The sequence below is a fragment of the Mytilus galloprovincialis genome, chromosome 8 (assembly GCF_965363235.1).
Source record: "Mytilus galloprovincialis chromosome 8, xbMytGall1.hap1.1, whole genome shotgun sequence".
Taxonomy (NCBI): Eukaryota; Metazoa; Mollusca; class Bivalvia; order Mytilida; family Mytilidae; genus Mytilus; species Mytilus galloprovincialis.
The window spans coordinates 37,365,938-37,391,153 of NC_134845.1; positions in this window are offsets into that span (position 1 = coordinate 37,365,938).

The following is a 25,216-nucleotide window of genomic DNA, read 5'->3' on the forward strand; positions in this document are numbered from 1 at the left end:
AAATGAAACAAATTGCCGTTTTAAAAAAATAGGGGTCCATGCACTCGTTTTCAAATTAAATCAGTTTGAATGATAAAAATCAGTCGAAAAATGCATTTTTTCCCGATATGTCATAGTTTGACGTCGCGAAAATAACATTTTACTTTAGCAACGTCATTACCTCCCCTGTAACTGTATCGTCTGCCTTTAAGTCTTTTCTTGTGCTGTTTCACAAACGCTAACACATGTTTAACCCTGCCATATCATGTGCACCGACCGTGCAAGGGCTGTACAGCCAGTCATGATCGCTAAAAACTTGCATTTGTTTGTATCATGTGCTCGTCCTAAGCAAGAAGCCTGTAAATAATGTTTGATGTTGGATCTTCATTTTCTTTTGATTTAGAACATACCCGGCCGATAGTTTTATCTTTTGAATCGTTACACAGGTTTTTATCTATAAGATTTGTTTATTGTGTTAACCATCTGTAATGTGTTCGTCGTTACATTTGTACTTTGACCGATAGATGTTCCAATCTTGTCCATTTATACATCGTTGATAGATTCCCATTAATGCAAACATTTCATATGTACGATGAGTTTATCATATACTAATTTTATATTGATATAACTAAGTAGAAGAAAGAGGGATACAGATGCAAAAATTATCAAGAAACGTAAAATTTAAAAAAAACACTAAAATATCCGAAGAACATACACCTTCAGTCGCAAAAATGCTCATAAACACAAAGAAAAGACAACACAAATACAACTTTGTATTACATTCAATTGATGACATTCCTTGAATGTCACCTAGTGCTCATTAGTTTCGTCTTTTCTTTAAAATTCTCTAGACTATTAGTACTGTGAAAGTACTTTTATTCGTGGGATACCAATTTTCGTGGTTTTCGTGGATTGCTTTATCCACGAATTTAAGTGTTCAAAGAAATAAAACAACTGTTGTCTAAATCATGACATGAATGTAACGATCACCATGTAGGTTTGACTACATTGATGCGGGCATTGTTGATTTAATCTAGAAAATACTTCGAATAAAAGCAAAAACACTATGACCTTTATTTAAAATTCACCCATTTAATACTTAAATAAACCTGAATTTTCTGACTTTGAATCATTAAATTCTAACAAAAATTTTAGTTTTGATCGATGAGAGTCAGATTTTCGGTGAGGATATGCCGGATGATATATTGGTGTGCTCAAAATTCTCATACGAAAAAATAAATCATGTTGGGCTTGCTTTTGAATTTCAAACGAACTAAATTTTACGATTCAAAGTACATTTGAAGGACTTTTTTATGTAATCGTTTTCTTTAAGTGACATAATAATGGCCCAAGTAACACCTTTGATGATCGTTTATTTGTGATCTCAGGTTAATTAGTGTCGTCACTTCTGATTTCACATATGCAACATTTAACATGTTTACTTTGCAATATCCTTCAATCGAGACAATTTGTAAGCATAGCTTATATCCGAAAGCAATTATTTTATTAAATATATAATGAATGTTGTCATTTATGGAAGACGAACACGTAAGTGAAAATGAACACCTTCTTTTGCAATGTCCCTCAAATCAAATCAAACAACAGTTAATTATTTTCAAGAACATCATTTCTGATGGCTAAAATTCTTTGTTCGATTTTTTTTCTTTAGAAAACTAAATTCCACGAATTAAGGAACCCACGAACGTATAATTTTTGCTCAATCCACGAAATTTGGTACTAACGAATAAAAGTACTTCACAGTAGTTACGATGTTCGAAAAAAAAAGAATAACTTCGGTATCAAAATTATTTTGTGACCTGAGAAACCAAATAAATATTTAAACAAGTTATATTAAAACTCAACTTACCACCAGCCTTAAAAGTCAATACACAGAAAACTATCATTTTAAACAGCTGATCTGTCTTGATACCCATATTCAGCATATGTTCACAAGTCCCAGTAAACCTCTGTATATTTATGGAAATTTTATATCAATGATTTCCTTTTATATACTGGATAATTATCTATCATTGATCATTTTTTAACAATGTTTGATTTTTAACATGTTTTATCTGAGACAACGTGGGGCCAAATGACATACAAATATATAAAGTAAGAAATATTTTATTTGGCAAAAGTACAAAATTGTACGGCCACGGCTTGACAAAGAATGGGACTGCCGAGAAACATAATTGGCAAGTCCCTAGTATATATAATTAAACCTTATAGTCCATTCCTTATTCCTTATTTCCACATTATTGTCCATTCCTTATTCCTTATTTCCACATTATTGTCCATTCCTTATTCCTTATTTCCACATTATTCTTATTCCTTATTTCCACCTTATTGTTATTCCTTATAATGTCATTTCCTTATATATCAATATAATATCCTTATTAACATTATTGCTTCCAAAATATATCGGATGCTGGCCCTGGGAAACAGAAGCTCAGCGGATACATAATTCCATTATAAGAAGCATAATATATTTGTAGATGTTGTGTCGCTATTTTCGCCATTAAATGGTCGGAGTCTTTGTCTGAAGCCGTGACGAAGGATTGGGATTACAATGGTCGGAGTCTTTGTCTGAAGCCGTGACGAAGGATTGGGATTACAATGGTCGGAGTCTTTGTCTGAAGCCGTGACGAAGGATTGGGATTACAATGGTCGGAGTCTTTGTCTGAAGCCGTGACGAAGGATTGGGATTACAATCGGAATTAGCTACCAGTCATTTCAACCTGAAAAATAGAACAAAAACAGCAGAAAAACGAACAACATGATATAACATATTAATAATATAACATTTAACACATGTATATTAACTACATTTTAGGAGTATGTCTTTTATCTAAGTGGTGGGTGGGTGGGTAACTTTTGAAACAAACATTAGTTAATTCATACGGAACCCAATTTTTTGCGTCTTCCCTCTGCTGTATCGTACGTGGTAAAGAAAGAATGATGACGTCACAGTTATCAAGGTTAAAATAATTAACGTGACTCATGATACATAACAAGTTCCACCACGTGTTCAAAGCGGGACAACTCCCAAAACGTAAGCCCACTTTCCTCCGATAACCGGATTTATTCTTCATAGGAATAAATCTTATTATCTGAGACAACGTGGGGCCAAATGACATACAAATATATAAAGTAAGAAATATTTTATTTGGCAAAAGTACAAAATTGTACGGCCACGGCTTGACAAAGAATGGGACTGCCGAGAAACATAATTGGCAAGTCCCTAGTATATATAATTAAACCTTATAGTCCATTCCTTATTCCTTATTTCCACATTATTGTCCATTCCTTATTCCTTATTTCCACATTATTGTCCATTCCTTATTCCTTATTTCCACATTATTCTTATTCCTTATTTCCACCTTATTGTTATTCCTTATAATGTCATTTCCTTATATATCAATATAATATCCTTATTAACATTATTGCTTCCAAAATATATCGGATGCTGGCCCTGGGAAACAGAAGCTCAGCGGATACATAATTCCATTATAAGAAGCATAATATATTTGTAGATGTTGTGTCGCTATTTTCGCCACATGGTCGAATTCAGTGGCTATGCCAAGAGTTATTGGACACTGAGTTCGACCACCGCCACAAATGCGGTAGCGACACAACACACCATATTCAGATGTGAATATATCGGGCTTATTATATATTTCAGGCTATTTTATGTAACAACCTCCCAATTGTATATATAGCTAAGCGGCAAAGGTGTACATTCTTGTGGCTGCTTTATTCATGCTTATTGGTTTTTACCATATCTCCGATTCAAAATGAAACTGAGTCCATTATTCCTACATGTATTCAAACTTTTAAAACTTAGAACACATGAACACTGGTACTTGTCACCAAAGTCAGAGAATAAGGGGACTTTAACCTTTGGTCTTTGCATTTCATATTTTTAACAAATAAATTAGACAATATTCTAGTTTAGTTTCTGTTATTTCTATACATGTACCATGACAACATTGATCCGTTTTTGATAATGGGATAACAATAATAGCAAAATTTTGCAACGTGATCTTTCTTTACGGATAACAGTTAGCTGTCCTATAAACCCATTTAATTTGTTTCAAGTGACATATAAGCAATAAATATAGTTGCATGCAATAAAAATGCCTTGAGTGATTCTAAAAGTGGTGGCCAAATGATATCATAATTATCCAATTTACGGAACGCTTCGAAAGCCATTAGACATGTACACTATGTTTCTGATGTATCTACTTGATACAAATCAAAAATACTAAAAAGGAACAATTTACAGACACTGTGTCCTATCAATGTATCTACTTGATACAAACTAAATTATCCTTAAAATACACAATTTACAGACACCGTGTCCTATCAATGTATCTACTTGATACAAACTAAATTATCCTTAAACGACACAATTTACAAACACTGTGTCCTATCAATGTATCTACTTGATACAAACTAAATTATCCTTAAAATACACAATTTACAGACACTGTGTCCTATCAATGTATCTACTTGATACAAACTAAACTATCCTTAAAATACACAATTTACAGACACTGTGTCCTATCAATGTATCTACTTGATACAAACTAAATTATCCTTAAAATACACAATTTACAGACATTGTGTCTTTTCAATGTATCTACTTGATACAAACTAAATTATCCTTAAAAGACATAATTAACAGACACTGTGTCATATCAATGTATCTACTTGATACAAACTAAATCATCCTTAAACGACACAATGTACAGACACTGTGTCCTATCAATGTATCTACTTGATACAAACTAAATTATCCTTAAAAGACACAATTTACAGACACTGTGTCATATCAATGTATCTACTTGATACAAACTAAATTATCCTTAAAAGACATAATTTACAGACACTGTGTCATATCAATGTATCTACTTGATACAAACTAAATTATCCTTAAACGACACAATTTACAGACACTGTGTCATATCAATGTATCTACTAGATACAAACTAAATTATCCTTAAAAGACACAATTTACAGACACTTTGTCCTATCAATGTATCTACTTGATACAAACTAAATTATCCTTATCAGACACAATTTACAGACACTGTGTCATATCAATGTATCTACTTGATACAAACTAAATTATCCTTAAACGACACAATTTACAGACACTGTGTCCTATCAATGTATCTACTTGATACAAACTAAATTATCCTTTAAAGACACAATTTACAGAGTCGGGACACTGTGTCATATCAATGTATCTACTTGATACAAACTAAAATATCCTTAAAAGACACAATTTACAGACACTGTGTCATATCAATGTATCTACTTGATACAAAATCAATTATCCTTAAAAGACACAATTTACACACACTGTATCCTATCAACATATCTACTTGATACAAACTAAATTATCCTTAAAAGACACAATTTACAGACACTGTGTCATATCAATGTATCTACTTGATACAAACTAAAATATCCTTAAAAGACACAATTTACAGACACTGTGTCCTATCAACATATCTACTTGATACAAACTATATTATCCTTAAAAGACACAATTTACACACACTGTGTCCTACCAACATATCTACTTGATACAAACTATATTATCCTTAAAAGATACAATTTACAGACACTGTATCCTATCAACATATCTACTTGATACAAACTAAATTATCCTTAAAAAACACAATTTACAGACACTGTCCTATCAACATATCTACTTGATACAAACTAAATTATCCTTATCAGACACAATTTACAGACACTGTGTCATATCAATGTATCTACTTGATACAAACTAAATTATCCTTAAACGACACAATTTACCGACACTGTGTCCTATCAATGTATCTACTTGATACAAACTAAATTATTCTAAAAAGACACAATTTACAGACACTGTGTCATATCAATGTATCTACTTGATACAAACTAAATTATCCTAAAAAGACACAATTTACATACACTGTGTCATATCAATGTATCTACTTGATACAAACTATATTATCCTTAAAAGACACAATTTACAGACACTGTCCTATCAACATATCTACTTGATACAAACTATATTATCCTTAAAAGACACAATTTACAGACACTGTCCTATCAACATATCTACTTGATACAAACTATATTATCCTTAAAAGACACAATTTACAGACACTGTGTCATATCAATGTATCTACTTGATACAACTATATTATCCTTAAAAGACACAATTTACAGACACTTTGTCCTATCAATGGATCTAATTGATACAAACTAGATTATCCTAAAAAGACACAATTTACAGACACTGTGTCCTACCAGAATATCTCCTTGATACAAACTAAGTTATTCTAAAAAGACATAATTTACAGACACTGTGTCATAACAATGTATCCGCTTGATACAAACTAAATTATCCTAAAATGACACAATTTACAGACACTGTGTAAATATTCGTCCTGATAGATATGCCTGAAATATTTGCCACTGGACATTAAGCAACCAACAATCAATCAATCAATCAATCAATCCTATTAAAATATCAACTTAGTACAGAGAAAATTTGTGGTCTAATAAATTATCTGAATTAATGAAATATATTGGAATACCCTTTAACAAGCTTTTTTTTTTAGAGTGAATAAGGGCATGCATTGCCATTGACAATCTGAACAACTTCATTCCTAAGTTCTGGAGTCATCATACATGTAGCTAAAACTTGCGTGGAAGTATGCTGTCCAACGACATTGCTAGATATGTTTCCCAACGGTGTCGGTACGCCCCTCTGCTGTACCCTTTGCCTTTGGCTGCATTTATAAGGACTTTTAGAGGGCCTTTGTGACATACGATCTGCTTTCCCGATTTCCATAAGATGTTTGGTTTTTAAAACTGAAAAATTACTACAATAATATTAGTGAAACGACCGTTGAAAAGTTATAATATCTATACAACTCGTCTAAACATCAACCCAACAATGTTAGATCTGTATATTTTATAAACTTCATACATTTATTCATTATTGGTTTCTCTTTAAATTGCTTGCTGTGTAGCAGATGAAACATTTCATATAACGATAGTTTTAAAATCGCAGACGTCCATGCGACACGTGTCTTTAAAACCATGTGCGCAGTTTTTATCTGAAATTACGGGTCTGTTAAAATTTCTATTTTTTGAAATATAATTCATGATTTCCACTGAATTAAACCAACAATTAAAAATTTACAATGAAATATTTAGAAACTCTTTACAGAAGAAACAACAAAAGATATAAAATCTTTAACACTATTTTATACTGGATCAAAACCATGTGCTTTTCCTATCTTTCAAACTTTCCGAACCTTTTCAGTAAAATAAGATTTTTTGAAAGACATCCATTTCATCTACCAAATCAAAGAAATATTATTAACTTTTGAAACAAACATTAGTTAATTCATACGGAACCCAATTTTTTGCGTCTTCCCTCTGCTGTATCGTACGTGGTAAAGAAAGAATGATGACGTCACAGTTATCAAGGTTAAAATAATTAACGTGACTCATGATACATAACAAGTTCCACCACGTGTTCAAAGCGGGACAACTCCCAAAACGTAAGCCCACTTTCCTCCGATAACCGGATTTATTCTTCATAGGAATAAATCTTATTAAGGCTAAATAATTTCAATTTAATGAGTAGTCATTGTTGTCACGGTGATATTTAAAACAAATGCGTTTATTATTTTGATATTTTAAAACCAACGGTAACATAACAACATTTTTATAATGCACATTAACAGCATCCGCATATGAACTATACAGTTATAAAAAAAAATATTGAAATAAATGAGAAAAAAAATATAGCAGAAAAAAAATGTAAGGAGTAGGTTCAGTAAGACCCCTTTTTGGCCCCAAAATATAGCAGTTTTACAAAATTGTTAAAATGTAAACCTTTAGTTATTTATTGGACAGTGGAATGCTTCTGCTACATAAATATGGGCTGTTTTTGACAATACAATGCACATATATCTGGTACTAGCACCATTAAGTCATGCTAAATTACTGAAATCCTCATAATTCAAGCATTTTAGTTAAATTTTAGACGGTTTTCGTGTAAAACGAAAGTGGCAGCATTCGTGTTCATCCTTAATATTGAAATGTAAGTTGTATTTTATGATAATACATAACATATACAAAGGTTGAGGATAAACACGGATGCGGTCACTTTCATTTTTACCAAAAATCATCTGAAAAGTGACATTTTCCGGCATATTAGGTAGATTTTTCATCTTTGAGTTTGAATCGGATCGTTTTTAATGACTAAATCTGTTAAAATCTTTCACATAAACTAATTAACTCAAATAAAATAGACACTTAAGTGTTTAAAAAGTGGTCAAAATCTTTCGTCAGATGAACCTGAAATTTGAGGCCAAAATCGGTCCTTACCGGACCTACTCCTTTCGCAGAAATAAAGATCAACAGTTTTAAAACCAAGGCTTATCTACTTCAGTATAAGATTACCTTAGCTTTATATGGTAAAACATTTTGGATTTTTTTGTCCACAATGCTCTTCAATTTCGTACTTTATTTGACCTTTAAAACTGTTTTATACGATCGTCACTGATGAGTCTTTTGTAGTAAAAACGTCCGGCGCAAATACTATTTCAATCCTGTGATCTATAATGAGTTTATTATCAACGAAAGATGTATACCTTGTTAGATAGAATTAAGTAAATCAAAATAAATATGTATGTTTAAACCTTAGACTGAATAGAAAGTATAGATTGTGTAAAAATCGGGTTTTGATCACTTAATTTTTCCCTCGAAATTCAGTACACTGACTTTTCTTAAGCTGTGCATATTTCAGTTATATTGATATGAAAATGTATAATTTGTTTAGCTGGCTAAATAACTAAATGTTATGTATAAGTGTGCTAACGTTATGACGTTACGCTTCCTTTAAATATTCAATGTCTTTTTTTATATACTAAGGCTTTTCTACCTCAGGCAAAGATTACCTTAGCTGTATTTGGCAAAACTTTTAGGAATTTTGGTCCTCAATGCTCTTCAGCTTCGTAACTTATTTGGACTTTTTATTTTTTTTTTTTGGATTCGAGCATCACTGATGAGTCTTTTGTAGACGAAACGCGCGTCTGGCGTATATACTAAATTTAGTCCTGGTATCTATGACGAGTTTATTTCTAGCAATTAGCCCATTTCTTTTGACTTTTAAATCAGCACAAAATTTCATAAACTTATAAAATTATAAAAAAAATAACTTTCCATGCCGTCCTGAACATGCATGCAATATTTGCCACTGCACGCTAAGCAACCAACAATCAATTAATCAATTCATTAACATATACTTGCCTTAAACGAGTTTTCACTGTGCATTAAATTAATAACATCTGTTGACCTCTTTATTCAAAATCGATGAAATATTTAGGTCGATACCTTTACTATCACTATATATGACTTACTGAATGATGCTATTTACAGTCTTTGTTATAACATGAGCATCACGACGGGTGCCACATCTGGAGCACAATCTGCTTACCCTTCCTAAGCACCTGGGATCAATCCCGGTTTCTGTTGGGGTTTCGGGTTTCTTTCGTAACCCAATTTGTGACATTTCTACCTATTGTGTATGTTTGTTTTGTTCACACATCGTTGTCAATATAATGGAATTTGATCGGACTGTCATATAGATGGAGGCTTAGCTAGCTTTAAACTAGATTTAATGCATAATTTTCTACTTAAGAAAATGTCTGTACCAAGCCAGAAACATGACAGTTGTTGTCCATTTGTTTGATGTGTTTCAGCTTTTGATTTTGCCACTTGATTAGAGACTTTCCGTTTTGAATTTTCCTGGAAGTTCAGCGTTTTTGTGATTTTACTTTTAACATATATTTCCAGGTTGTTTCTGAGGGATTTTATTTTTTTTATCTCAGTAACCAAATTCTTTGTTTTTTGTATAAGATTCCTAATGTGCTTTATGTCTCAAAGAAATTTGAGAGGTCTATAGCACTCAACTCTTTGAATATTTTAACTCTCTTTCAACATTTTTCTGTGAGCTTTGTGAAAGGAAAAGGAATTTACATTAAATTATTTGAGTCTGAATCATCCTACCCAATTTCTGATTTAATAAGTTAACATTTGAGTCAGCTGTTTTCCCAGATAAAATGAAGGAGGCTAAAGTTATATCTCTGCGTAAAAAATCCAAAAAATTAGATAAAGTAAACTATAGATATAGGAAGATGTGGTATGAGTGCCAATGAGACAACTCTCCATCCAAATAACAATTTATAAATGTAAACCATTATAGGTCAATGTACGGCCTTCAACATGGAGACAACAAGCTATAAAGGGCCCCAAAATTACTAGTATAGACCTGTAAGTATACGGACAATGATTGCAAAGAAATTTGAGAGATCTATAGAAACATACTGAATATTTTAACTCTTTTTCAACATTTTTCTGTGAGCTTTTCGAAAGGAATAAGAATTTCAAACAGCTTTATAAAAAATAATTGAACACAGGAAAAAGACTAAAGATCAGAATAAAAAACATTTTTCTTTTATTTATTAATGTGAACCTTACAATTATGTAGATGGCAACACCCTTTCATACCAAGATAATGATATAGATAAATAGATTTATACTACAGAAGATGAAAGCCATATTTTGATCAAATATTTCTCAATTAATAAAAATGAAAGCAGACAAATAACAATTGATAGCTGTAGAAAAAAGGATGAGAAAAACCTCAAATTTATTTTAAAAGGTATTGGAATGGAATGCGAAAATGAGGTTAAACAATAGACTTTAAACTAAATTTCAATTAATAAGTTTCTATAATATGTAAAAAAAAAACCAATATGAATCAAACAGCTAAATGTATTAAACAGAATTGGCAAACAACTGACTAAACTTGGGAAATTAACAATTTAGTATTCATTCATAATGTACAACTTTAATTACTGCCGACTAGTTTGACACTTTTGTGGGGAGGTAAGTACAAAAAAGATTGATAAAATTCAGGAAAGAGCACTAAGATATATTTATGAAAACTATTCAGCAAGTAAAAAAGATTTACACTGCAAATCAAAATTACCATGTTCCTTAAAACTAAGAAGAATGCGATCATTGGTTATTGAAGTTTTCAATCGTTAAGTAATGTGGGTGCTAAGCTTTTTTTAAGTAAGCAAATATCTATAAATCAATTCAAAAACTTGAAAAATTGTGTTTTTCAAGCCGCTCATGCAAATGTTTTGCAAAGCCAGTAAATTCTGTTCATTATTTTTGGTTAAATGATTTGTTTTCAGCATGACCAATTTTTTTTTTGTTTCGTTTGATGTAGTGCCTCAGCTATTTTGAGTTTAAATATTGAAGTTACTTAACTAATCTCTAAGTACATTTTTTGTCGCATAGCATTATACTTTTGCTTTTGCTTTTTTTACCTCATGTGCATGCTTCAGTGTGTTTAAGGTAGCACAATACAAAGATTTTTTTACTTCAATCACTAACCTTTAAAATGCTGTAACTTTCTTATGAATGCATAGAAAATAATAAAAGAGGTATATATAGATAAATAAAAGATTAATCCTTTAAATGAATGCTGTATTTTTATTATGCAATCATTTTGTAATCAATTATTATGAAATAAGTGGCAAAATCTGGGTAAGTTCACTTGAATGAATTTAGCTCTATCATCTCTTTAACTATACAGCAAATTTTAACAGAATCTTAATCAACACATCATGGGCTTCAAAAGGGTGTCTCAGATTGTCTCTATGGTGTTCCATTCTCTCATAAATCTCTAATTAGTGTAAACATCCTAACCACATAAAAGAAGATAATGTTCAATTAGGTGTAAAATTTGTTCTATACATCTGAAATCTGAGACAACCTTTTGTAGATAATGGCCATAGGAACAACACATAATAAAATCTTCCCTCTAGGGTTACCTATGCAGAAGCTAATTTCATTTGAAAGTGGAAATTTGGTGAAAAATATTTTAGACACAGTTAACATTATGAGTGGTTACATAATTGTTGCATAATACTAACATTGCATTTTTTGAAAGAGTAATCTGTTAGCTATCCAAAACTACCACTTTTATAAATTTTCAAGCATTTTAAAGAAAGTTACAGCATTTTATAACTTGGGAGTTGGAGTTATAAAATCTTTGTATTGTGCTACCTTAAGATGATTTATAGAAATTTTGTGTTGCACGTATGCATATTTTAATTAGTTATCAAAAGTACTTGGATTATAATTTTATACGCCAGAAGCGCGTTTCATCTCTATAAGACTAATCAGTGACGCTCATATCAAAATAAGATATGAACTCTTGCTTTCTATATTTAATTGAACGTGTGCATGACTTGATATATAGCAGAGGTACCGATCTAGTGATAGCAATACTATCAACGGTACTTATTGTTCTCCATCTTCAGATTGTGGTAGTCGGAGATTGGACTTTTTAATCATTTACATATGGACAAATTTATCGTCAAGTAATGAAATACAACTAATCTAAAAACATTCTACACAACGTAATTTTATTATTTCATAAAGCGTTACACCATTAATATGAATGACAACATTTTTATACATTTTCGAAACAAGAAAACATTAATATTAACTTTTCATTACTTGGATGTTCTTTCCCAAAGTCATTACCATTTAGTTACGAAGTCTTTTTGATAAATATTGCAAAACAAAACCTATTTATATATAATTATGATTTATTTATGTTTTCGATTGAAATATAATACATATCGCTACATTCTTAATTAGGCGGACATTGCATCACAAAAAAAAAGTCACGCTAATAAGCACTGTAAGACTACTACTTTTTCTTCCTTTAAAATTTATTCAGTAGACACTCAATACACACAAACTGTTAAAAACGTTAATAAACGGAGGTGTTCAATCTCCTGGTCAATGGATTCAAAATAATTTGATGCACAACCTACCTATAAATCCAAATAAGACCATGCAATAAAAACAGTTTGTAATTATAAACATCAAGTCATAAATGTGACCTACCGAATTAGACTATTTACCGGATTTTTTTATAACATAAGCAACACGACGGGTGCCACACGTGGACTAGGATCTGCTTACCCTTCCGGAGCACCTGAGATCACCCCTAGTTTTTTAATGGGGTTCGTGTTGCTTATTCTTTAGTTTTCTATGTTTTGTGTACTATTGTTTTGTCTGTTTGTCTTTTTCATTCTTAGCCTTTGCGTTGTCAGTTTATTTTCGATTGATGAGTTTGACTGTCCCTTTGGTATCTTTCGTCCCTCTTTTATGATCATATGTTGTCTTTCTCAATTGCTCAATTTTTAAACTGTTCTTTTTTTCTTTTTTTAGAATTATACTCTTTTAATAATGCTATTGAGGAAAATAAGAATGTACATACATTGGGATAAGTACAATATTTTGTGCTTATCCATGCTACTGTTTGTACGCTGTATAATTCTGTTAATAATTTTTCATGTCCGTTTAATAACATTAACGGTACCAATGTTTCTGCACCAGATGCGCATTTCGATAATACATGTCTCTTCAGTGATGCTCGTGGCCAAAATATTTGAAATCCAAAACTTATATAAAAGATGAAGAGCTATAATCCTAAAGGTCCGAAAAGTATAGTCAAATCCGTGAAAGGAATCAGAGCTTTGCATGAAGGAGATACATTCCTTAATTTATAACAATTTCTAACATTTTGTAACAGCAAATTTTAATAACACAAATAAAATCCGTGTTTTCATGTCAGTACCGAAGTACTGGCTACTGGGCTGGTGATACCCTCGGGACTAACAGTCCACCAGCAGAAGCATCGACCCAGTGGTAGTAATTACATTAACGGTACCATTTTTTTTCTGAACTAGATGCGCATTTCTACAATACATGTCTTCAGTGATGCTCGTGGCCAAAATATTTGAAATACAAAACTGATATAAAAGATGAAGAGCTATAATCCTAAAGGTCCAAAAAGTATAGTCCAATTCGTGAAAGGAATCAGAGCTTTGCATGAGGGAGATATATTCCTTGATTTATAACAATTTCTAACATTTTGTAGCAGCAAATTTTAATAACACAAACAAAATCCGTATTTTCATGCCAGTACCGAAGAACTGGCTACTGGACTGATGATACCCTCGGGGACTTACAGTCCACCAGCAGAGGCATCGACCCAGTGGTAGTAATAACGTTAACGGTACCATCTTTTTCTGAACTAGATGCGCATTTCGATAATACATGTCTTCAGTGATTCTCGTGGCCAAAATATTTGAAATCCAAAACTTATATAAAAGATGAAGAGCTATAATCCTAAAGGTCCAAAAAGTATAGTCAAATCCGTGAAAGGAATCAGAGCTTTGCATGATGGAGATATATTCCTTAATTTATAACAATGTCTAACATTTTGTAACAGCAAATTTTAATAACACAAACAAAATCCGTATTTTCATGCCAGTACTGAGGTACTGGCTACTGGGCTGTTGATACCCTCGGGCACTAACAGTCCACCAGCAGAGGCATAGACCTAGTGGTAGTAATAACATTAACGGTACCATTTTTTCTGCACCAGATGCGCATTTCGACAATACATGTCTCTTCAGTGATGCTCGTGGCCAAAATATTTGAAATCCAAAACTTATATAAAAGATGAGGAGCTATAATCCTAAAGGTCCAAAAAGTATAGTCAAATCCGTGAAAGGAATCAGAGCTTTGCATGATGGAGATATATTCCTTAATTTATAAAAATGTCTAACATTTTGTAACAGCAAATTTTAATAACACAAACAAAATCCGTATTTTCATGCCAGTACCGAAGTACTGACTACTGGGCTGGTATTACCCTCGGGGACTAATATATCCTTTCAGAACTCTAAATAAATTTACATTGAACACTGCTTTCTATGTCTAATTCTGCAACTGAATGCAATGGATAATCGGTCTACAATTTAAACAAAGTGGTAGTCTTTTCGTAACAAAACACTAAATTAGGTCAAATAGTTTTAGTCTTAGTCTTTGTCATGCTCTTTTGTTAGTTGTTTCTTGCTTTTTACTAGCTGTCAGTAACTAAGAGAACTCTCAGATCAATACTTAAAGTCGTTTGAATATACAAGTATACTGCCACGTTCACTCTGTGTTTTTGTTATTAGATGTATTTCTATTTGTATTCATCTGATGAGTTAAGCCTTTGTCAACAATTTTTTTATAGTTCGTTCTTATGTTGTACTGTTACACCACTGTCCTAGGTTTGGAATCCCGTTAACATGTTAAACCCCGCCACATTCTGTATATATGTGCCTGTCTCGTTAGGTTTGTCGTTTGGAAAGTTTTAAATTTGTCATTTCGGGGAATTTGGTGGCTGAATATGCGGAATGGGCTTTGCTCATTGCTGAAGGCCGTACGGTGACTTACAGTTGCTCATTTCTGTGTCGTTTGGTCTCTTGTGGAGAGTTGTATCAATGGTATTCAAACAGCATTTTTATAATTTAAGTTCCTTTTTTGTGGTTAAAAAATTTTTGCAACTCGTCTAGACAGTTATATATAGTTTTATGATTATTTTTTATAATTCCTTGATCATGTTGATCTATGTTAACCCCTTTTAACTGATAGTAGCTTTGAGTGCATCAATTTCAAATTTGTAAAGTTTATAAATGAATCGTTCATCTATTTCGTAACTTCTTTTTAATTGATAGTAGTTTCGAAAAAAATAATTTTAAAAATTGCGATTTTGCAGTGCGTCATCGTCAAATGCTTGTTTAGATGTTATATTTCAAGCTTTTTTCTGTTTGTTGTTTTCTCTGATTTAGTCTGGGTAAAAACAACAAATTGATTGATTTGTAACGAAAACAGGAATCCAGCGACATCTTAATATTTTTGTATCATTAATATTTTTTCACATCTAATTTCAAAAATTGCATTTTTTTGCAGTGCATCATTGTTAAGACGTTCCGTTCTTTCACTTGATTCATATCATTCAAACTTTGTAACTTCTATCTGAAAATCTCTTAAAATTCACAATTCAAAATTGTCAATATTTCAACACATTAACAGGATTTTATCGATATAATTTCGGCAATCTACACCAATTAAGTATCATCATTACTTATGTCGACATCAAGTCACTGGTTTCAGATGTCAGACATTAATATGAATATTTTATGTTGATTGTTAGAATGTGTCAAAAGAAAAATATGAGACTATCGTTCACTAAGGTTAAAAATTAATGATCTTTATTTCCGTTTATATCAGTGGTTTTTGTTTTGCGGGTGCTGTGCATGTGCATTATAAATATGTTGTTTTGTAACCGTTGGTTCTAAATCTCATCCAGTATATAAAGGAAATCATTGATATAAAGTTTCTATAAATGTACAGAAGTTTAGTGGGACTTATGAACAACGTCAATATGATTTTCTTGATATATCAGATGTTTAAAATTCTACTGTTCTGTGTACTGACTTTGAAAGCGGAGGGTAAGTTGATTATTGATATAACATGTATAAATATTTATTTGGCTTCTAAAATTTCTTTGATGTGCAAGGTGACAAAATAATTTTAATACCAAAGTAATCCTTACAAAATTTATTTCTAACATCTAAACTTATGGTCTAGCAAAGCTTTAAAAGGAGAAATGAAACTAATGGGCACTGGTTGACATTCAAGGAATATCATAAATTGAATGAAATATAAAGTTGTATTTGTGTTGTTGATGTTTCTCTGTGTTTACGAGCATTTTTGCGACTAAAAAAGTCTATTTATTTGGATATTTTAGGGTTTTTGTTATCTTAAGTTTCTCGATGATTTTTGCACTTGTATCCCTCTAAACTCTACTCAGTTAGATCAATATAAAAAAGGGATATGGTATGATTGCTTTAATGAGAAGCTATCAACAATGTATATATTGACAAGATTTTAACACTTATACACAGGCAAATTTCACTCACATCAATTTTGCGTGAATTTAAATTCATGTCAATCTCAAGTGAAATTCACGTGAATTTTACCTCAAACGAGCTTATACGTGAAACTCACGTGAAATCAGTGTTTTTGAGTTTCACGTGAATCTCATGTGAAACTCGTGTGAATTTCACATGAAAATCACGTAAATATTTTACATGTGAAATTCACATGAATTTTCAAGATAGAGTATTTCAAATATCATCTAACTTTTCAAATTTAATCAAAATTATGAAAAATATCATTTTTTTTGTTGTAAATTTCACGTGAAATTCATGTGAAAAATTTCACATCAGATTCATGTGAATCTCAATTTATTTTCACGTGAGTTTCATGTATAAGCTCGATTGAGGTGAATCTCACGTGACATTTTTCATGTGAATTTCATGTGAGATTCATATGAAATTCATGTGAGAGACTGTTGCCTGTGTAGTTCAAAGTACAAATGTATCGAAGAACAAATTTCAGGTAATTTAGCACACTATACAAATCTGGTAGATGACAAAATGTGTAACAATTAAGAAAAAATAAAGTTATCCGCCGGGTATGTTCTAAATCAAAATAAAATGAAGACAGATATCAACCAACGCCAAACATTGATTACAGGTTCCTTGCTTAGGACAAGCACATTATATGGCAAGGTTAAACATGTGTTAGCGTTTGTGTAACAGCACAAGTATAAGACCAAACTGTAACAATACTTTTGAAATTACTAGATAATTTGTTATATGGAAAAAGATGTTACATTAATAGTTTTATGAGCTTTCAACTAGCTTTCAGTTATAGCGGATACTCTTAGATCGGTAGTTGGTCTGTCTTTTTGTTAACCTTTTCTTGTCCTTGTTTCTGATCTGAGGAGTATAGATCTGTGAAAATTATATTAGAAGTTTGTTCTGATGCTGTTCTCGATTAAGAGTTGGGCTCAGCATCGATTCAAAATGTTTAATCATGCCACATTTGTGTGCACCGTTCGTAAAAACGGGAACCTGTTTTTTTTAAATTTGTCGTTGATTGTTATCTGTAGTATTTGATTTTCCTATATTGTGTGCATAAAATGTTTTTTTTTCCCTTAATTTCTTTCGCTCAATTATTGCTTTAGTATATCGGTATTAACGTTTTTGGGGTATGATGCAAAGTATACTATCGCATTGATAAAAACAGGTATTTGTTAATATTTATATACAAACGGAGCAATGAAAAAATATATTAAATCAAATTAACGAATAAATAAAAATCAACAAAATAAAAGATTACGATGAGACCACTGAAATACCCAAATAGAACTAGAAAGTCTGAATCATTTACCGTCTGTTTCAGTCTTAGTGCCAGGGTGTATAAAACATAGAAAAACCAGAATTATAAATAGAAAAACTAATACAAGTGGCGGATCCAGAAATTTAGTAGGGGCTAACTGACTGCCTAAGAGGAGACCCGCTCCGGTCATGCTTCAGTGATTCCATATATTATCAACCGAATTTTTGCCCTGACCCGCTTTAAATCCGCCTCTGAATACCTCATTTAATGTATTTGCGATAAAGTATACACTATATGTTTATATATATATTGAAGGTTTACGTATAACAACTACTGTATCAACCAAGGTCGAAGGTGTTGCTGGTGGATGGTATACACCTGATATCATGACCTCCAGTATTGACATCAATAGGTATAACCTGGACCTTAGTAAAATAACATCGTTAGTGTTTGACATAAAGAGATGTGGTCGAGCACATCTCCTTCTGTCAAGTTCTGATGTCAGAAACTCATCAGAACCATTGTATGAGATTGATATTGGATATAAGAACTATTACACCTTCATCATCTATCGTGCTGACGATTCGTTAGATCCTGAAAGCAGGAATCATGTTAAATTTCTGACCCCTAATATATATAACTGTACAGTATATCTACCGTTCTGGATTAGTTGGGCAGATGGAGATATTAAGTTAGGAACTGGGATTGTCGTTGATGAAAACGTATTGGGATATTTAACAAATACGCCTCATTTTGAAGTGAAAAGTATTGGAGTATTAACAGACTATGGTAGATTAGGGAATTGGAGAATACAATTTGAAGGTAATTCAAAAATTTCCATTTTATTTGTATTTATTACAAATTCTTAAAAATCTATGAATCTGCGCTTTTTTGTAATTCCATTGATTGAAAAAACCTTTTCATTTTTAATTGCGGTTATGTCCATTTTTACTTGTAATTTTAGTTCTTCTCCATTTAAAAACCTGTATCAATTTTCTAAACGTATCTTTAAGCTATGTTTGCTCGATCAGTATAAACGCCAATGTATTGCATTTTCTTTTAAATCTTTCAAGATAAATAAGCATTTATATCTTATTCAAATTTCTCAAATGATTGTAAGGAATGTTTATCGGTCTTATCGGTTTCATCTGACCTTGACTTCATTTTCATGGTCAAAAGGAGTAAATACAGTTGTACATACCACAGAATAGTATTGTTTACCATTTTGGATTTAGTGTTGGTGCTACTTTACTCTCACGAATGCAAATAGCTCCAAAGAAAACTGTATAACAAAATAAAAGATTGATTGTCGGTTAGTAAAAGTCCAGTGACAAATATTGCATGCATGTTCAGGACGAGAACAAATCTACAATAAATACAATAAGTAGTTCCTGTATCAAATGCCATCTGGAATGCAGAATGGAGAAATTTAGACTTAAACTTATTACTGGAGGTTTGATCGAGATAGCTATTTTGCCAAGCAATACTCCACTTACGGATATCTCAAAAAATTTATGAAGCGGTTCTTAGCGTGCAGAGTGTGTGGCACTTTATTTACACGAGGATTGGGTTCGTACGTTCCACGTGACAGTATGTGGCTTCTTACTTGTATATCCCATACAGCTAATTAGACGTTTCGCTTTTTCAAGGGTTTAACTTCCGGTCGGGAGAATGGCCATATTTTTCCTAGTAAATGCACGCTTGGGAATAAAAATGTTATTATTCATAAAAATATAAATTGCAATCATAAAACAGATAGGATTTAAGAACAGACATTCATCGTTTTTTATATGAATTAAAACATTTTCTTTATTTTCTTATTTTCACTAATTAGTTATTTGTTTGAAATTTACGTCATACTAGTGTGCAATTTTAATGAAGAAATTTTTTTCTGGTTTAGCTGAGTAATCTTCTACTGAATCAATGTCATCTAGTGTTTTTATTATAAACAATATATTTTCTAGTAGATGCAATATGCAGTTTTTAATTTGTTTGTTGTTTTCGCACCGATAGCGACAAGAGGTAACATTCGTGTTTGTGATTTTGTTTTTGTGTAGGTGCTCATAAAATAGATTTGAGTAAAAAAGATGAAAAAGGAAGAAGTGCTATGTGTGGAATTTAAATTAATTTAAATTAATGGGGTATTTTTTTTTAGAAGGAGGTGAAAAGGTAAAGTTATTTTATACTGATGTGTTTTTATGCTTAACATGTATTAATTTAAAAAAGTAAAATAAAAAAAAAAATACTGAACTCCGAGGAAAATTCAAAACGGAAAGTCCTTAATTAAATGGCAGACTTTATGAATAAGAGGGCATACAAATAAACGTTTTTGAAGGTTTATAGAAATTTGTATTATTAATACAAAACGACTATTGGAATGACATACAGCTATTCAACTAATGTTAAATGTTTTAATCGCATGCAATGATATGTAAATGTGCAACGTTTACCTCCAATTTGGTTGTTTTCGATTGTTTCGCCAATTTACGTTAATTCTTCAGGAATTTAAATATTTTCTGCTTTACTCTATACCTTTTAATAATTCAGTTTGAGTCTTTCGAGCATCTTACATTGCAAATTTCACTTATTTGAAAAAGAACGTCTTTTTAATTACCATAAAATCTCGTCATGTTGCAAATTCTACTCGACTTTTTCTTTACCCTGAGAATGTGTTTTTTTTCCTAATCGATAAGTTATAAGTTTAGTTATACCGTTAGTAGATCAATATTTTCTATATAATCTATTTGCTTTTATACTTCATAAATATATAACAAAACAAGTTAGAAAAGAAAATCCTTTTCTTACCAACTCTAATAAGTAAAAAGCATACCAAATATGGTGTATTACCATTTGATGAATAAAACATTACGAGCAAGAAGCCAACACAAGTGAGGGTAAAAAAGTGCTGTATCGAATGGCTTGGATAAATGTCGAAACCAGAACTATGAAGAGACAAACCAGTAAAATTTAATACACGTGCGCTTGATAATGTACATAATTTATTTTTAGCTCACCTGACCCGAAGGGCCAAGTGAGCTTTTCTCATCACTTGGCGTCCGTCGTCTGTCGTCGTCGTCTGTCGTCGTCGTCGTCGTTAACTTTTTACATTTTGAACTTCTTCTAGAGAACCACTGAATGGAATGAAACCAAACATGGCATGAATGTTCCTTATGAGGTGCTGACCAAGTGTTGTTACTTTGTAGCCGATCCATCATCCAAGATGGCCGCCAGCGGGGGACTTAGTTTAACATAGGACCCTATGGGAAATGCATACAAATGACTTCTTCTAGAGAAACACTGAATGGAATGAAACCAAACATGGCATGAATGTTCCTTATGAGGTGCTGACCAAGTGTTGTTACTTTGTAGCCGATCCATCATCCAAGATGGCCGCCAGCGGGGGACTTAGTTTAAAATAGGACCCTATGGGAAATGCATACAAATGACTTCTTCTAGAGAACCACTGAATGGAATGAAACCAAACATGGCATGAATGTTCCTTATGAGGTGCTGACCAAGTGTTGTTACTTTGTAGCCGATTAATCATCCAAGATGGCCGCCAGCGGGGGACTTAGTTTTACATAGGACTCAACGGGAAATGCATAAAAATGACTTCTTCTAGAGAACCACTGAATTGAATGAAACCAAACATGGCATGAATGTTCCTTATGAGGTGCTGACCAAGTGTTGTTACTTTGTAGCCGATCCATCATCCAAGATGGCTGCCAGCGGGGGACTTAGTTTAACATAGGACCCTATGGGAAATGCATACAAATGACTTCTACTAGAGAAGCACTGAATGGAATGAAACCAAACATGGCATGAATGTTCCTTATGAGGTGCTGACCAAGTGTTGTCACTTTGTAGCCGATCCATCATCCAAGATGGCCGCCAGCGGGGGACTTAGTTTTACATAGGACCCTATGGTAAATGCATACAAATGACTTCTTCTAGAGAACCACTGAATGGAAAAAACCAAACATGACATGAATGTTCCTTATGAGGTACTGACCAAGTGTTGTTACTTTTTCTCCAATCCATCATCCAAGTTGGCTGCCAGCGGGGGACTTAGTTTAACATAGGACCCTATGGGAAATGCATACAAATGACTTCTTCTAGAGAACCACTGACTGGAATGAAACCAAACATGGCATGAAGGTTCCTTATGAAGTGCTGACCAAGTGTTGTTACTTTGTAGCCGATCCATCATCCAAGATGGCCGCCAGCGGGGGGACTTAGTTTAACATAGGACCCTATGGGAAATGCATGCAAATGACTTCTTCTAGAGAACCACTGAATGGAATGAAACCAAACATGACATGAATGTTCCTTATGAAGTGCTGACCCAGTGTTGTTACTTTGTAGCCGATACATCATCCAATATGGCTGCCAGCGGGGGACTTAGTTTAACATAGGACCCTATGGGAAATGCATGCAAATGACTTCTTCTAGAGAACCACTGAATGGAATGAAACCAAACATGACATGAATGTTCCTTATGAGGTGCTGACCAAGTGTTGTTACTTTGTAGCCGATCCATCATCCAAGATGGCCGCCAGCGGGGGACTTATTTTAACATAGGACCCAACGGGAAATTGATACAAATGACTTCTTTTAGAGAACCACTGAATGGAATGAAACCAAACATGGCATGAATTTTCCTTCTGAGGTGCTGACCAAATGTTGTTACTTTGTAGCTGATCCATCATCCAAGATGGCCGCCAGCAGGGGGACTTAGTTTAACATAGGACCCTATGGGAAATGCATACAAATGCGGCTTTTAGAGAACCATTGAATGGAATGAAACCAAACATAGCATGAATGTTCCTTATGAGGTGCTGACCAAGTGTTGTTACTTTGTCTCCGATCCATCATCCAAGATGGCTGCCAGCGGGAGGCTTAGTTTAATATAGGACCCTATGGGAAATGCATACAAATGACTTCTCCTAGAGAACCACTGAATGGAATGAAACCAAACATGGCATGAATGTTCCTTATGAGGTGCTGACCAAGTGTTGTTACTTTGTAGCCGATCCATCATCCAAGATGGCTGCCAGCGGGGGACTTAGTTTAACATAGGACCCTTTGGGAAATGCATACAAATGACTTCTTCTAGAGAATCACTGAATGGAATGAAACCAAACATGGCATGAATGTTTCTTATGAGGTGCTGACCAAGTGTTGTTACGTTGTAGCCGATCCATCATCCAAGATGGCCGCCAGCGGGGGACTTAGTTTTACATAGGACCCTATGGTAAATGCATACAAATGACTTCTTCTAGAGAACCACTCAATGGAATAAAACCAAACATGGCATGAATGTTCCTTATGAGGTGCTGACCAAGTGTTGTTACTTTGTCTCCGATCCATCATCCAAGATGGCTGCCAGCGGGGGACTTAGTTTAACATAGGACTCTATGGGAAATGCATACAAATGACTTCTTCTAGAGAACCACTGACTGGAATGAAACCAAACATGGCATGAATGTTCCTTATGAGGTGCTGACCAAGTGTTGTTACTTTGTAGCCGATCCATCATCCAAGATGGCCGCCAGCGGGGGGACTTAGTTTAACATAGGACCCTATGGGAAATGCATGCAAATTACTTCTTCTAGAGAACCACTGAATGGAATGAAACCAAACATGACATGAATGGTCCTTATGAGGTGCTGACCAAGTGTTGTTACTTTGTAGCCGATCCATCATCCAATATGGCTGCCAGCGGGGGACTTAGTTTAACATAGGACCCTATGGGAAATGCATGCAAATGACTTCTTCTAGAGAACCACTGAATGGAATGAAACCAAACATGACATGAATGTTCCTTATGAGGTGCTGACCAAGTGTTGTTACTTTGTAGCCGATCCATCGTCCAAGATGGCCGCCAGCGGAGGACTTATTTTAACATAGGACCCAACGGGAAATTGATACAAATGACTTCTTTTAGAGAACCACTCAATGGAATGAAACCAAACATGGCATGAATTTTCCTTATGAGGTGCTGACCAAATGCTGTTACTTTGTAGCTGATCCATCATCCAAGATGGCCGCCAGCAGGGGGACTTAGTTTAACATAGGACCCTATGGGAAATGCATACAAATGCGGCTTTTAGAGAACCACTGAATGAAATGAAACCAAACATAGCATGAATGTTCCTTATGAGGTGCTGACCAAGTGTTGTTACTTTGTCTCCGATCCATCATCTAAGATGGCTGCCAGCGGGAGGCTTAGTTTAATATAGGACCCTATGGGAAATGCATACAAATGACTTCTCCTAGAGAACCACTGAATGGAATGAAACTAAACATGGCATGAATGTTCCTTATGAGGTGCTGACCAAGTGTTGTTACTTTGTAGCCGATCCATCATCCAAGATGGCTGCCAGCGGGGGACTTAGTTTAACATAAGACCCTATGGGAAATGCATACAAATGACTTTTTCTAGAGAACCACTAAATGGAATGAAACCAAACATGGCATGAATGTTTCTTATAAGGTGCTGACCAAGTGATGTTACTTTGTAGCCGATCTATCATCCAAGATGGCCGCCATCGGGGGACTTAGTTTTACATAGGACCCTATGGGAAATGCATGCAAATGACTTCTTCTAGAGAACCACTGAATGGAATGATACCAAACATGACATGAATGTTCCTTATGAGGTGCTGACCAAGTGTTGTTACTTTGTAGCCGATACATCATCCAATATGGCTGCCAGCGGGGGACTTAGTTTAACATAGGACCCTATGGGAAATGCATGCAAATGACTTCTTCTAGAGAACCACTGAATGGAATGAAACCAAACATGACATGAATGTTCCTTATGAGGTGCTGACCAAGTGTTGTTACTTTGTAGCCGATCCATCATCCAAGATGGCCGCCAGCTGGGGACTTATTTTAACAGGACTTAACGGGAAATTCATACAAATGACTTCTTCTAGAGAACCACTGAATGGATTAAACCAAACATGACATGAATGTTCCTTATGAGGGGCTGACCATGTGGTGTTACTTTGTATCCGATCCATCATCCAATATG